Source organism: Delphinus delphis, chromosome 11, assembly GCF_949987515.2.
Source record: "Delphinus delphis chromosome 11, mDelDel1.2, whole genome shotgun sequence".
In the NCBI taxonomy this organism is placed as follows: Eukaryota; Metazoa; Chordata; class Mammalia; order Artiodactyla; family Delphinidae; genus Delphinus; species Delphinus delphis.
The window spans coordinates 58,155,243-58,161,242 of NC_082693.1; the positions used below are offsets into that span (position 1 = coordinate 58,155,243).

The 6,000-nt window shown below is 37.2% G+C and overlaps 1 long non-coding RNA gene across 1 annotated transcript in view; it reads right to left on the minus strand.

Moving 5' to 3' along the window:
- LOC132433245 (uncharacterized) overlaps positions 1-4,983 on the minus strand; it is a 170,632-nt gene extending 165,649 nt beyond the window's left edge. The window contains exon 1 of the long non-coding RNA XR_009521097.1: positions 4,881-4,983. This is a non-coding gene — a long non-coding RNA (uncharacterized lncRNA). The remainder of the gene's footprint in view (positions 1-4,880) is intronic.
- Positions 4,984-6,000: the final 1,017 nt, after the last annotated feature.

Consider the following 6,000-nt stretch of genomic DNA (forward strand, 5'->3'; position numbering starts at 1 on the left):
ACATTCCACCTCACTTGCAAAGGTGTGCGTAACTCTATATCAAATAAAATGTTGCTAAGTAATGTAACCAATCCAACTGGCTAATAGCATTAACTGATTCAGAATTCCCTTCTAAAATTAGATAGAAGCTATACTACCCAACAAATATCCAGGTATAACTGGCCTTCAAAGCAGTTTTGGGGGTGAGCTCTTCAATACAGAACAGAATCTGGCTTCAGTGGTTTTACCTGATTCTTGCTTTATTCAGCAGCATCCAAATGCATAAGGTTCTTCAGTTGTAAGTCGAGTCATCTATTCCTCCCAGATGGTTATTAATTCTTAAAATTAGTAACTTTAGTATAGTTATAATCCCTTAATTATGTAATTAGGGAGATGCCATATAGTCCTGACTACAGGTGAATAAGAAAGGGGAATTAAAGAAAACGGCTTTGGGTTTCCCTGGTGGCGCAGTGGTTGAAAGTCCGCCTGCCGATGCAGGGGACACGGGTTCGTGCCCTGGTCTGGGAAGATATGAGTGGAGCGGCTGAGCCCGTGAGCCATGGCCACTGAGCCTGCGCCTCCGGAGCCTGTGCTCCGCAACGGGCGAGGAGAGGCCACAACAGTGAGAGGCCCGCGTACCGCAAAAAAAAAAAAAAAAAAAAAAAAAAGAGAAGAAAGAAAAGGGCTTTCAATAATTGGGAGGCTTTCTCATTGAAAATACTTGAAAAGAGATAAAAGTGTCTACTGGTCTACAACTTGTCTCTAAAAACAGATGTATATTGAAATGGACTTCAGTGGTGAGAGTTGAAGAAAACATATAATTTTAGGTTTGAAATGGAACTTTAGAAAGTCAAAAACTGCTTTTATTATTTTGATAATTCAGGAATTGGAATCTCAGATAACTTAAAGGATTTACACACAGTCACATAAAGAAGGGCTTGAACCAGAAATATGATGATACTGACATAATCTAGTGTTCTTTCTTCTCTGATGTCCTTGGTAAAAGAATATGAGTAAAAATCGATGGTAAAAATAAAATCTAGCTAAGAATAGGTACGAAAGTGGATATCCCCCCCAGAGAAAAGTCTTCATTAAAATTGGCTAAGTGTATATTATGTTAATTTATTAATTCAGCAAATACTTATTGAGTGACTGCCATGTCTACTAGGTATTATTCTAGGCACTGGGAATAGAGTAATGAATGAAAAAGACAAAAATTTTTCTCTCTCTCTCTCTTTCTTATATACATATAATTTCTTTCTTTCTTTCTTTAAAACAGTATATAAGCTTCCATTAAAAAGTAAAACTCACTTAAATATGATAACTAAACTATCAAGAAGAAACGTAGCAAATAATAAATATCAATACAACTGTTAGCAATTAGCAATTAGATATTCATTGTTTACACGGCCATAGAACAGATTGTAAAAGTGTTTATTATTTGCTAGTAAATGATGAACCCCTTGGATTAGGTAGTCATTTTCCATACATAAAAACAGAGAATTAAAGAAAAGATTAATTCTATGACCTTTTCAGGATGAAAGGACTGTAGTGACTAAGAGATCTCATTTATTCAGCCTCATTGGAAAGTAGCAGCTTCCATATATGTGAATTTCCTAGACTAATGGATTCATCCATTCATTAGTTTGACATACATTTGAGGAGAACTTCCTATTTGTCAAGTCTTATTCTAGGAACAGAGATATAGGAGAATAAAAGACAGTCTTGTCCTGATATAGTCATGTAACTAAGAAGTAAATAAATACATAGATATGTCCAAGGCAAGTACCTAGAAGAAAATTAAAGGGACACAAGTTTGGGGAGGGTCTGGAGAGGTGCCATTTTAAATAGTATGGTAATATGAGTTTTCTTGGAATCAAGATAAATTTTTATATTAATATTTTACACATGGAAAAGTTTTTGTGAAAAATGGCCCAACATAAATGTTTCAGAAACCTAGGTGATGTTAGTATTGATCAGCAGGAAGAAGACAATTTAATAATCACCATTTAAATAAATATACGAATACAATAACATGCATGTCTTGTGAACAGAGTAATTGCATCAAACGGAGAGAAATATTCATGTCTTCTTTCAACCTCTAGACTCCTAAGATCCTGACAATGGTTTCCATTGCTCCAGAATCTTAACACAACCTAATACACGACCTAGTCTAGTCCTTGGCTAACTATCAAGTTTCATTTCACATACTTTTTCTCTATATGCTATATCAATTAAATATTGGGAAGAGATCAGATACATTATTAAAACTGGAAGTAATAAAGCATTCTTATGGGAGCGATAGAAAATAAACATGTTATCAAATTACAAACAAGATAGCTATGAATAGTTGTGATGATAAGGTTATGGAAAGTTGTTGGTTAGGTTGGGGAAGATGCAGGCAAATACATGGAGGTCAGTAGAAGCCCAGGAAGGAAGGGAGGGAAATATGTAGGTATCTTTGGACAGCCTAGTTAAAGAATGAGAGCACATCAACTGCCAAGACTCAGAGAGAAGCATATTCCAGGTACAGACAACACAGAATGCAAGTACCTTGAGTCAGAAGACCTTGTTATCTTATACAAACAGAACTGAGGCCAATGTTATTCATCTTAGCTATAATAAATAGCTCAGTGCTTGATGTTATGAGGGGATTTGAAAGAAGCAGGTAGAAGCCAGATCATGAAACACCTTTTAGACCATGGCAAGGTCTTGGAATATATTCAGAGTGCAATGGGGAGTCATGGAAGAGGTGTAAGCAGGGGAATGAGATAGTCTCATTTGCATTTTAACCAGTTTTTACTGGCTCCTATGTAGATAACTGATTCCAAGAGTTGAAGAGGCGACGCTCAGGAGCCTGCTGGTGGGCTATGCTAAGAATCCTGCTGAGAGATGGTGTAGACTTGGCAAGCACAGAGTTGCAAATAGACAGAATTTATGTCAGTACAAAAGCTTGCAACCTGTTCATGGAACCCCTTTCAACCAAGCCTTAAACAATATTGACTGAAAAGTAGAACTACAAAAGCAAAGTCCTTTCTTTTCATCTGTGACAGTCACACAGACATAAATTCTGTCTATTTGCAACTGTGTGTTGTGTCAAAAATCTACGCTTTAAAGATCTCTAATAAGAAATTAATGATGGTAAAACAGTCCATTCTGTCAATAGTAAGCACACACAAACCTTAGCAAATATTTAAAATGTGCTATCTTCGTAGAGTCAATAATATTCTCAATATATTAGCCCTAAATAACATTACTGCATTGCCGATATTAGAAACTAGGGTTCAATGGGTTCTCATTATCAAAAGTTGAATGATTTAAGATTTGTATGGAAGAAAACTGTAGATGCCCCTTTAGACTAAGACAGTTGTTTGGCTGCTGGGAGGGTTGCCTGGTGAGGACTTTGAGCTGAGTTCCTTTCCAGTCACGGCCTTAGACCAAAGTAAAATGCCTTGTCCTTTCCCTTCCCTGGGGGCATCACATTCATGGACTTGTCCTTGTGAGAGGCTGGACTTTGGTACCTTTTTGCTTCAACTTGGGACTCTGAAGGGCTATTCCCTTGGAGTTCTCTGAGGAATTGGCTGAGGCTCTGTTGCAGCTGCATCACAATTTCTCCTCTGACCAATCCTGTTTTATTCTCTCCCTCGCAGACACTGTTATGAAGAAATTATGTTTCTTTCCAAGAAACTACTTCCATGCAAATATACATCTCAAGGTCCATTTCCTAAGGAACTAGACCTAATATTAAAAATAAGCTTAAACCTATCTCAAATGAGTGATGAGAAGCAAAAATTTCTTGTTGGTCCTCAAGACAATCTGAAGGATTTGTCAGGAAATTGCTTTCTTTTTCACATTTATAACTTGAATTAGTGATATTGAGCTACTAAGGCATTTTACCTAAAATATGGAATTGGTATTTTAAGCATAATATTAACTATTTTATCTATCATCTCTCTCTCTCTCCACGCTCCCCTCACCACAAAATTGTTACACCAGCCAGAATAACTTGATGAAATGTGATATTTTGGAGGCCCTTCATTAAATTAGTGATACATCTAAAATTTAATCCACACTGGAAGATTTGTCATTAAACTTTGTATAAAATCTGACAATGGGCTTGCAAAAACTTTCCTGGTTGCAAATATTTCTTGGAAGAAAAGAGATTTGCTGTCAGCGCTTCCTGTGTTGGTGGTCTAGATCAGCAGCCAGGAATTGCAGCTTCTATAGTTCTTGTATTCTGGTTGGGTTGTGATTTTTTCCAAAGCATTTTAGCATTTTAATTTGTGGTTAGAGCCAGCAGCAACTTGGGAGAAGAGTGGTCAGAGGTTTAGGAACCTCCCCACATTTTCTATTACCTTTGCCCATGAATGAGAATACAATAAAAATAAATATCATTTGTGGGCTTCCCTGGTGGTGCAGTGATTGAGAGTCCGCCTGCCGATGCAGGGGACACAGGTTCGTGCCCCGATCCGGGAAGATGCCACATGCCGCAGAGCGGCTGGGCCCGTAAGCCATGGCCGCTGAGCCTGCGCGTCCGGAGCCTGTGCTCCGTAACAGGAAAGGCCACAACAGTGAGAGGCCCACATACCGTAAAAAAAGTAAAAATAATAAATAAATAAATAAATACCATTTGTGTGTTATGTGAGACAACTTCAACCTGTACCCACTAGCTTCTTTTCCATAACCATTTCCTATATAGAAGTTCTTGAATTACCACTGATCACCTTCAGCTAGAAAGACAATGAATCACATTCTTTTCTGCAAAAAGAGCCCACTCAAGAAGATAAATAGATCAACAATTACACTTGCTGGATTTAGGAAATAAGCATTACGGCAATGTGGCCAGTAATGTTGTTTTTGAGAAATTTGAAAATATTTTTCAGTTTTACTGCAGGGCTCACCTGTTTCAAAAGGGATCAGACTTTCATCATGTCAGCAACTTTTCTCAGTCACAAGCATGTCCATCTGCGTGGTCAAAGCGTGCTGGCTTCTTGGGTCATTAGCGAGCTCCTCATAGTAAGATTCTAGGTAAAAAAGTGATATAAGTGGTTGAGTTTTCCCCAATTCTGAATGGACAAAAGAAAACATTGACTTATTCAAACTTTAGTTTTGACGTGTCAACCTTTTGAAGTGTTTGATGTAAGAAAATGTTTCTATATGTCTAAAAGGAGAGGCTTACTTTAGATGCTAATCTTGCCGTGTTCTAATAGAACACAGGGTAGAGAATCTATGTGTTTTGAGTATAACTACTGGTTTCACAAAATTACTGCCAGTATCTGAGTTTGTTGTACTCCTCAGTCCTTCCTTAAAACTCCCTGTGGCTCAGGCTCAGAACTGACAAACTAGTTAATGAAATTAAAGGAGGCATTGTATTATGGGGACAATGTCCCAGTTATCAAAGAGCTCTTTTGGGGGTACAGTGAAAATACAGTCACCTTAATCTAGGGTGTGACTAATGACTGGGTTTTGCATTTCAAGACTGCTGCTTCATAACAGTAATATGAGAAATAAAGCATTCGTATTACTTTTCAAAGGTCACAGAAAATAATTTATTTTCTGGCTAAGAGAAACTCTAACAAAATTTTTTTAAAGCTTGCTTATCCCAGAAAATTTATGGTAAAGAATTTTAGAACCGTCACAAATAGAAATTTCAATGAAGATTCATATTTAAGCTGGACATATTTTTTTTCCCTTATTGTGCCTTGCTTCTCCACTGTATATGGTATCGAAGGGAGAAATGGTACATAGAGTCTTTGAATGCCATCACTGTAAATCATATATACAGCTGTAGAAAACAGACTCTGGAGAATAATATTGCTGCGGTGGGGGAAAGGCAGCTCAGGCCAAAGTAATTTAATCTATCTAACCTAAATCAAAATTTCAAGACTCACTAATGAAAGGATTGTATGTATTTTCCCTGTTTCTAATTCTTATTTTTCAGGCTGGCTTGTGTCCTTGCCTCCCATCGAAATCAATGTTAAATCGAAGAATCATAGTCTTAAAATTATTTGTTAAATAATT